Raw genomic sequence first — 10,697 nt, 5'->3', positions numbered from 1 at the left:
AAATTAATTTGAGATATTTCCAATAGGGGTAAAGCAATCCAATAATATCTTCCAAATTAATTTGAGATATTTCCAATAGGGGTAAAGAAAGAGAAAAAACAAAAAGACTGAGAGACTCATTCCAAAAGGAAACAACAAATAAAAAAAATTGAAAATAATATTCTGGACCTTGAAGAATCTTTGTGTTACTACAACACACTACACAATAAGAGAACTTCTAATAAAGGTAAAAGAATGCCCAAAAAACAAATTGTTTTTTTCCTCTTCTAGAAGTTGCTTCAAATTTGATTTTTTTTTCTTATTGCAATTACTTCTTCTTCATCATTGTAGAAGGGTTAAAGGAGTTTAGTAGAAATATATCAAATTGAAAATTTCTCAAGCGGAAATGAGAAAAGACAATGAAGGAGTACTTGATGAGGAAAAAATACATTAATGGCTGGTGAGTGAGAGGAGGAGGAAGACTAAATTCTACAATTTTATCTCTTTCTAATTCCTTTCGTAAAGGAGAAAAAAAAAATGACAACAAAAAAGGAAAATAAATGCGAAGGGTTTGTGTTTGCTGGAAGGATAAACAATTGTTTTGTTTTGTCTTTGATATACTTAATAAAAGAAAGGGTAATTTAGGAATCTAAATATATCTTAAACAATTTTATTTATTTATTTCAAAGTTGGGGTACGGGAGTGTTTTTATGGGTATGTCCAAGATCACCCTAAATAAATTAAACTAAAATTAAAATTAATTTTCTATTAATTCTGATTAATCCCGATAAATCCGATTAATCTCTATAAGCTCTTAGAGCGATTTGATGCCGATTAACGCTTAAACTGCACAGTTTTCAATATCAGTAATACATGGGTCAAAAAGATAGTCTATATCAACATTATTCACAGACATATAAGATTTAAATAAGTCTTGAAAGAAAGAGTTTATGTTCTTACCAATCATGTCCCTACCTTCCATTATCATCCTTTAACTTATCGATACAGTTTTTTCTTCTTCTATAGATAGTAGGAGTATGAAAAAACTTGGTATTCCTTTCCTGTTCTTTCAACCAAAGAGCCCCCGATTTTTTGCGCCAAAGGTCTTCTTCCTTATCAAACTAGTCATTAAATTGACTTTTAAGAGCTCTAATCTCTTCACATATGACCTCAGATAAAATATTTTTCATAAGCTTCTCGAGCCGATTTTGGATCTTTCTAATATTAGAAAACACATTCCCAAAAACATCTTTATTCCATTTTTTTAAGTTTTATTCTAGTTTTTGTAAGTTTAGTTAACACATTGCAGTCCGATTTATTATGATTAGCAGCATTCCATGCTTCCTCAATGGTAGGAATACAAAAAGAATCTTTAAGCCACATGTTAAAAAATCTAAAATGTCTATACACTTTACCACTATTACTTTTCAGGTTGATGTTCAAAGCTAAATGATCAGATGTAGCACAAATAACAAATTTTACAGAAACTTGTGGAAACAATTCAAGCCAAGTTGGGGTAACCATAACTCTATCCAATCTTTCCATAATATGATTCTTAAATCTACGATTGTTAGACTAGGTGAATTTAGTCCCAGAGAAACCTAAATCAATCAAGCCCAAATCATTGATAAAGGGATTGAAATCTAGCATGCATTTAGTAAAAATAGATCTACCACAAATTTTTTCTTGCAAAGATGTTATGGTATTGAAATCCCCTAGAAGTATCCAAGGCCCAGGGATCCTGGGTGCCAAATCCCTTAGCTCATTCCAAACTCTAAGTCTATTACTTGAAACAGGTTCACCATACACTAAAATAAAACACCAATAATAATGCGAATTAGGGTAGTTTGTGATATTACCTGTCACATGATTTTGTGTTCCTCCCAAGATATCCAGTTGTACTCCGTCCTTCCAGAAGATTGCTAAGCCACCCCTAGCCCCAATAGCTGGTAAACATAACCTACCCTTATAATTAATCTCATTACCTACTTTTTCTATCATCTTCTCCTATTTTCCAAAAGACATATAATATCCGGTTGATGTTGCCGGATCAAGTCTTTAAGATTCTGAACCATCGTGGAGGTTCCTATTCCACGACAATTCCATGTTATCATTGGTAGTGAGGCAGCTATTTAGGGACAGGCATTGCAAACCAGAGAGGATAGGACAAAACCCCCACCGCCGAACAAAGATCCAGCCAAGAAAACGTAGTTAGCAAAAACAAATCTTTAAGACAACACAGATGGTGGAGCTTAGATCCTAGGGCAACACTACTACTGCAATTGGTGCTTAAAAAAGAGTAACCAAAAACTGTAAGTTAAAACCCGATCTTGCTCTAGCAGTCACAACAATCACTCTTGGAGAAAATAGTATTATGCTAGCATGCAAATGTATATGAATTAGTTGATTAAAAAAAAAGATATCTTGTTAATCACAACTAACAGAAACTCTAATATGTCACGATAAAAGATACTTGAACACAAAAGCCAGAGTTGGCTTTAGAGATTATCTGCGTGTAAACCCAGAATATGTCAATAAGATCGTCTCGCAACAAATAGGGAATATCCAGGCGTTAATATTCTAATTATTGCGCAGGAGAGTAAAGAGTAGGCGTTGTTGCAAGGTGGTGGTACTGAACTAGTGCCCCGTCAGAGATAAGCTCAAAGGAGCTACTTGTGATGGTGGCAAAGAGTCGTTTCTTGTGGTGGCAAAAGAGCTGTTAGTTTTCTCGCCAGAGAGAGATGTAAACACATATGTCGATAAGTCAACAAGATCGTCTCGCAACAAATCGGGAATTTTCGAGCCTTCCCACTATATTAAGGCGTTAAGATTCTGATTATTGTATAGGGGAGTAAAGAGCAGGCGCCGCTGCAAGGTGGTTGGACTGGACTAGAACCCTGTCAATAAATAAGCTCGAAGGAGCTACTGGTGGCACAGAGCCATTTCTTAAGGTGGCAAATTAGCTCTACACCATAACAACATATTTGTGACACCGAGCATTTTCTAATTGTGATGCCATATTGATGTCAGAAATTTTGTGACTGTGTTTTGAAGTCCGAAATTTATAATTACCATAAAAAAATACATAAATTTACATGATTTAATTCTGGCATTTATTCTAAAACATGCCAACAGCTTCTTGGCGTCAGAAATAAGGCACGTGTTAGGTCACGCAACTTCAAAGGGAAGCTCTCGTAAATTTGTAATAAAGTTTTATCGATCTCATCTCTTCTGTCGACTCCAATTTCTTGAAGAAGAACAAGCAACAAGCAATCCAGAACACCCCCCCCCCCCCCCCATTCTTCATCTTCTTCTCCATTCGCGGGGAGTCACACTCACATCCACAAAAGTGTTCGGTATTTCTCTCTCTCTCTCTCTCTCTTTTATTTATCCCATGTTCACAGGTTGATCTGAATTTTGAATCCCTAGAATAATTTTTATGGTTAAAATCCTGAAGCTATAGTTAGTGGTAGTAGCTTCAAAAGATTGTAAGAAGTGAGGTTCACTATAGATTGTTTAGAGTTTGAATGGTTGGGAGTTGAAGAAAGGAAGGGATGATCTTAATTAGGACAAGTTTTTGGTTCTAAGTTATGAAGAACAATGAAAACTAAAGTTGTTTTGAAGATTGAAAAGACTTTAGTCCTACTTTTGGTAGTCAAACTCGTTGATTGTCTTGTATTTTGCTTAATATCTAGAATACCCTTATACGTGCGTCTCACACGTTTGATTAATTTTAGGACCAAAGCCTAATATCGTTATTATAAATAGGACCAAAGGCTAAATACCCCTAATTTTAGACAGACAAAAGGTATTAATACAAAAGGGATTAATTTTTATTCTTCCCTTTCGATTGCCCTTTTCTTGCATGACAATTTTCTTACTGGTTCATTGCCACCACATATACGTAATTTAACTGATCTTCTAGTGTTGTTAGTTTCTGGAAACAAATTGTCATGTCACATTTCGGAATCGCTTGGTTATTGCTTGAACCTTAGAGCCCTTTAATTACTTGGCCAACAACATCTTTGGAAGAGATTTACCCAGGTCGTTGAGTGCTTTAAGAGGTCTAGAAGAATTTGATATTTCTCGTAACAAATTGTTGGGTGAGATTCCATAATATTTAGAGCAGTTCCCTCTTTTAAACCTAAATTTGTCCTCTAACCAGCTTAAGGGACGAGTTCTAACTAAAAAGGTATTTGCAAGCGCTAATGTAACTGCAATTTCACTTGTTGGAAATAAGAACGTACTTGTGCGGAGGAATAGTAGAATTGGAGCTCCCTCCATGCATCCAAAAAGGGATCAAAAAGTAAAAGAAAACTTCCTTTCCTGTTAAAGTGGTTGTTCCTGTCATTGTTGGGAGCATGTCATCTTCTATTATCGTGTGTTTTTCTTGTACGCTGGCGAAGAACAAAGGCTAAAAATGAACCATCTTCAAAAGAAACATCGTTCAACCAGCTTCTTTATGAAAGGATCTCTTATGGAGAGTTCTTTAAAGCCACGAATGGATTCTCTATGGACAATCTGATTGGTGTTAGGAGTTATGGCTCTGTGTTTAGAGGTGTTATCCAAGACATGAACAAAACTATTGTTGTGAAGGTCCTAAATCTTCATCGAGAAGGAGCTTCAAATAGTTTCCTAACCGAATCCAAAGCTTTGAGAAATCTCCACCATCGAAATCTTCTCAAAATCATAATAGCTTGCTCAAGTGTGGACTTTCAAGGGAATGATTTCAGAGCTCTAGTTTTTTAATACATGCCTAACGGGAGTTTAGAGGAGTGGATACATCTAACGACTGATGAGCACCAACTTCAACCAAGAAATTTAAGTTTCAAACAGAGACTTAATATAGCCATCGGTTTTGCTTCTGCACTTGATTATCTTAACCACTATTCTGAACCGGAGATTGTCCATTGTGACATAAAGCCAAGCAATGTTCTTCTCAATGATGACATGACTGCTCATGTAGCTGATTTTGGAATAGCAAAGATATTTTCTATTACTGGTGATGATTCTTCTCAAAGCCAAATCAACTCATTTGCAATCAAAGGATCAATTGGTTATGTTGCTCCAGGTAATTGTGAATTCATTATGGGATTTTTTGGAATATTTAGGCTTTGGTCCTATTTATAGTAGCAATATTAGGCTTTGGTCCTAAAATTAATCAAACGTGTGAGATGTACGTGCAAGAGTATTCTAGGTATTAAGCAAAATACAAGACAATCAACGAGTTTGACTACCAAAAGTTGGACTAAAGTCTAATTTCCAACTATAAATGTATTAAAGCTAAGCCTAATATCGCTACTATTATCTTTGTGTTCATTATCTTGCTAGCCAGCCAGTACTCCAACATGTCCATTCAAACAATACAATTACCTTTTCTACGTGGAGCATTTTTTATTAGGTGACTGACCCATTGCATGAGAGCTTGTACTTGGGATTTCACCTGAAAAGCTTTTTACCCACCTAACTTCTTATCGTATCCATGTACTGTGTTTATGGTCAATTTTGGATATATAGTGTATGTGTACGTTTTTCAGAATACAAATTCAAGAACAAAACCAAGGACAGGTTGGTCCTTCTCTTCTCCCATTCATTTTTTTCCCAATTGAATTACATTGAACTATTACTAATTTGGTATGTTTTTCAATTTTTGCAGCAAATCATGTCCCTTTATCCTTAGTAGGTTAGAAAAGTTTTGTTTGCCTCTTTGTAGATTTTGAGTACGAAATGTAGACTTGATTGGTTGAAAAGCAAAAGGAGAAAGAAGGCTTAAAAAGGGATGAAGGTTTGTTTCTTTTTGGCATCGAATTTTTGTTGTGACTAATTTGCCATTATTTAGAACTAATTTGGAATTTCCGGGTCATAGACTGGTTGGTCCATCTATGGTGCTTGCAGGTTCCATTTCTCCCATGCCCCATGTGAAAGAGAGAGGAACTTAACCTTCCATGAGGCCATCCTAGTATGATATTATCCATGGGGACATATATAAGTAGATCTTAAATAGTGTTAGCACTTGTAAGTGGATCCTTTTTTAGGTGATTGTTGAATTTGTGTTTGCTTTATGTGCTGATCATTTAGATGTGGTGTTCATTTTGTTGGCGTTAATGTGTTTGAATGCGGTTGATAAACCTTTTTGTGGTTGGACGATTTTAACATTGTTCTTAAGGTGAGTTAACTATGGATGTGTGTTGATTTCTTGGTGAGACTGTTTATTTGATGCAATAAAGATCTTAGTTATATGTTCTTTGAATGATTTTTTTCTTTTAGAAAAACATTATTAGTATCTTTGCCATTGCTGCCATACTTGAGATGGATGTTTTCCTTTTCATTTATAAGTTGTTTAGTTTTCAACTTGTTTACCATTAAATAGTTCATGTTATCATTTTTTATTTTAGTGGTCAATTGGATTTTCCGTTTACTTGCATAAACTTCTTTCTCATTTTGTGGTGGTACTAGACTGGTATTGCGGGTGTTGCTGCAGCTGCAGCTTCTAGGTGTTGTTGCTAGCTAGTGCATGAGTGTGTGCAGGTGGTGATGTGAGTGTGCTGCTAGCTAGTGTGTGAGTGTGTGCATGTGGTAATATGAGTGTACTGCTAGCTGGTGTGTGTGTGTGTGTGTGTGTGCATGTGGTAATATGAGTGTACTGCTAGCTGGTGTGTGTGTGTGTGTGTGTGTGTGTGTGTGTGATGGTGGTGGTGAGTTTTTTTTTTTTTTTCCATTTATCGAAATTTGGTTTATTGTTCAAATGCCTAGAGAAAAGGTGGTTGAGGCATTTCTTGACTTAACCAATATGTTCACAACTTTTGTCAAGTCGAAATGCAATGAGGGAATATATAAAACGTCTGATTTTGTAATTGTGCTACTCTTTTTTTTTGCCTCCGAGAATTTAGTGGAACTGAGGATGCTCGCACCTTGTTGGTTTGGAAGTACATTAGTAGTTTTGCGCCTAAAGTTCTCAAGAAGGCATTGGGATTTTGCACCATGCATGTAAATAACAATGACATCTTCTTCTTTGAATTTAAGCACCATTTTCATTTTCTGGTTTTTAAGTATATGTTTTTTTACTGGTTTTGAAGGGTTGGGCCAATTAATACAGAATGAAGGAAAGGAAAGTTATGACTCGCGGAAACTTGGTTAGAGTGTGAGTGTGGTGTTATTGCTGCTGGGTAGTGTGTGTTGGGTGCACACTGCTTCTTTTTCTTGTTCTTCTTCTGCCGTTGGTGCTGGCTGGTGCCTCATTACTACCGTGGACCACCGGTGGTGTAATTTCCGGTGCCCTTGGTGTTTAGTTCTTCTGTGAAGGGCTAAGTATCAAAAGCCTTTGGTACTTAAGTCCATTATGGCCTCACTGTTTCTATAATGTAGGCATTGTTAATACTATTGTTGAGTGAAATTTATAATTTGGGACAACGCATGTAGCCGGTTTACATTTGTTGACAATTGAGAATATAATACAATGTTGTATAAAGTATTTTTAATATAAGATTATTTTTTCACTTGTGATATGGTAATGAGTTATGGATGAATGGAAAGAAATTTATAGTAGTGATTAGAGCACTTGGCAGGTAGTTTCAGAATGCCCCATCAACATTTTTTTTTTTTTTTTTTTTTTGAAATATTAATACAAAAAAATGGCGTCAAAATCTAGAATAGCGTCACAAATTTGTGACGCCAAAACGCCACCACAAAATAAGTGACGCTAGAATGCCGTGTCAAATGTGAAAATGCCGTCACAAATTTGTGACGCCAAAATGTCGTCACAAAAATTACTGACACACCAAAATGCCGTCACAAAAATTAGTGACGCAAATTGAGACGCCAAATAGGCGTCACAAAAAAGTTGTTATGGTGTAGTATAGCCGAAAGATTCCTCGCCAGAGAGAGATGTAACCAAGTATGGAGCGTTGTTAACAAATGACGAAGGTGAGGAATAACGGAAGATCTGATTAGGTTATAAAAGATTGGATTTTTTTTCCTTTTTTTTCCCATAAATATGGAAGATAAGAGATTTTGGGGAATTAGTTGATGCTCAAAGAAGCCTCACGTGGAGATGATTCTCCTCTGTAATGCGCATTGTGGAGTTAAACTCCGGTGAAAGTCCGACTAGCGGTGCTCAAAAAGAGCTGTTGGATGTTGGAAACTAGAAGTCGCAGAAAAATCGCCCGTGACGTCACGGGAGCACTCAAAAAAGTCTATGGATTTTAGGATTTAGCCTTATCCTCTTGTGACGCCCAGGCTTACTGGAGAGTCTACTTTCTCAATAGTTGTGAACTTATGATGCATTTAATTTGCATTTAAATATGGATATAGCCCACTGAATATTCTTCACAATTTAGGCCATTATTTTTTACTAGGTATTTGATACTGTACATTTCTGCTCAGAAGTCCATTTTTATTGCACAGCAAACTTTTGGTGATTCACATTTCTTTGACTCGTCCCTTCTAGTTTAATTTACATTATGTATGAAAAACGAAGTCCCATGTTTATATGTGTATGAAATTATCTCTGTAATCATAACAATATAACATCATACGCAGTCACGCTCGCACATATGAAAAATCTCTTGTAGCAATTGCTTAGTCGCCTATAAGATCAGAAGTTCAGAACAGAACAGCATGAAATCCAGCCAAAATCAAAACTACCAACAAACAAACACCTATTTCACTCTCCAATAACACAGTACCGTTGTGTCTCATATGGGTATTTGTGCTTCTTCTCAATCTACAAGAAGACATGGACGGGGAGCTATGTTCACATGGTCATATACAGCCAAGGTTATTCATGCAGATTGTAGACTAGAGGAGTTTAATCAACCAGTTAGTGCATTGTGCAAGACACGTCCTCATACAAAATCCCAACTGTTTTCTCTGCAGCTTATAATCCATTTACCTTGAATCTTGCTTGCCTCATGTGCCAGACACACAAGAGTTGCAACTAGCAGGACATATTTACCTTCTCATGCCACTGTCCAAATCTTTCTCACCTCTCTTTATTTCTGATTTACGTGCATTAGCCATTAAAGCTAGCACGGCTTTAAGCAGAGTAGCAGACACCACCAAGAATTTTCTTCAAGACAATTAACAACCTTTCCCAGCAGGTTGGTTATCAAATTATTGGCTAGTTCTTGTGGAAGTTATTGGATTCCTGCAAGTTTTCTTGCAATGGGTAGGCACGCGGGCATTTGTTAAAGTTAAATTGTAATTTCATACGAGATTATATGGCCGCAAGAAGGGTGCACATGGTATCTGATTACCCGAAACCGTTTACAGTGGTTCTGACTTCTGAGTCTTAAAATATTAGACCCATTAAAAATGGGTCTTCAAAAACCAAACTGATAAAAGAACCGAACCACTAGAACATAATGGTAAAAAACTTGTGGATATCCGAATCGAAACTGGAACCGATTATTATGATTTTGATATATAAAGTTTAGTATTATATAATACTAAATAAATGCAAACCCAAACATTATAATATACAGTTTTTTTTTAGGTGTAAAAGTCTACTACATATATAAGGGTAGCATAATAGTAAATGTACGTTATTAAATGCATGTTTTGTAACATTACATTGAACATGTGTATTATAAATACTAGCAAAATGCACGTGCTCTGCACATGAACGATACACAAAATCACATTGAATACCAGTTCCCATGCCTAACTAAGCTTAATGTTGGTTGTTGTTATCATGGCAAAAAATGTGTTCCTCTTTTTGGTCCACCAGCTAGCTTGCCATACAGAAGCTTCATAGACCTTTAAGATTTGAGGTTATGTGTACTATGGAATAACCTGTTGTTATCCATAGACAAAGTTAAGACAAAAATGTCTTAAAGATACGAAAATTCAAGTCAGATACAACAAGGATAAAACAAACTAAATCAAAAAGAAATGTAACTTACCTCACATTGTTCAGCATCAATGTCACATGGTCCTAGAAACCCATCAAAACCTACAAAAAATCCATCAACTTCACTGAAAATAAGTAGATGTACGTAAATCATAGCCTCCAAACTATCCAGAAAAAAAAAAAAAAAAAAGGTCAAACAACTAATCGATGACCCTATGAATAATTTGACTAAACAACATAGGAAACAAATTAGAATAAAAAACTATAAAAAAAAATAATAAAAAAAAAATTGCTTTGGTGATGCTACGATGTTACATTTAACTAATAATCAGCTGAATAACTGATTGTTGATCCAGTTACAACTATACTTGGTTGTTATGCCCACTATAACAATGATCATTTGAATGGAACAAATTATTCATTCTTAGTGTAGTCTGAGCGAGCCTCACAAAATGCTCTGAGCCACACGTGCAAGTTTCCTGCAGGATTGAATATTGTCGTCCTTTCAACCCTCTCCCTGGGTTAGGGATAGGGAGGCCTCTTAGACAGGCAAGGAATAGTGATTAGTCACACCCTTAAAAAGAAAGAAATAATTGCTCACCATTGAATAGAAAAGAAAGGAAACCCACCATTCCTAACGTTAGGAGCGAATGGCATCCGGCCCGACCCTAACCTGGCCTTTGCTAATCAAAAGCCCAAGGTCCTGTCGGGCAAAGAAAGTCACACCCTTCCCTTTTCTGCTAGGAGAGGAAGATTGATCAAAGTTCCTTACTAGTGGAGCTACTTCCACTTCTCTTCTACTATAATTCAGGACTTGGTAGCAAGTAAAGGCTTCAACAAAATTAGGACTTGGCAAAAGTTTCCACAT

The 10,697-nt window shown here is 36.1% G+C and overlaps 1 long non-coding RNA gene across 1 annotated transcript; it reads left to right on the top strand.

The window, feature by feature from the left end:
* The first annotated feature begins 5,347 nt into the window (after positions 1-5,347).
* LOC147501465 (uncharacterized) lies at positions 5,348-7,164 on the top strand. Its single transcript, XR_015219818.1, has 3 exons — positions 5,348-5,547; positions 5,636-5,764; positions 7,056-7,164. It is a non-coding gene; the product is annotated as an uncharacterized LOC147501465 (long non-coding RNA).
* Positions 7,165-10,697: the final 3,533 nt, after the last annotated feature.

Source organism: Coptis chinensis, chromosome 4, assembly GCF_015680905.1.
Source record: "Coptis chinensis isolate HL-2020 chromosome 4, ASM1568090v1, whole genome shotgun sequence".
In the NCBI taxonomy this organism is placed as follows: domain Eukaryota; kingdom Viridiplantae; phylum Streptophyta; class Magnoliopsida; order Ranunculales; family Ranunculaceae; genus Coptis; species Coptis chinensis.
This window is presented reverse-complemented; position numbering and strand designations above follow the sequence as displayed.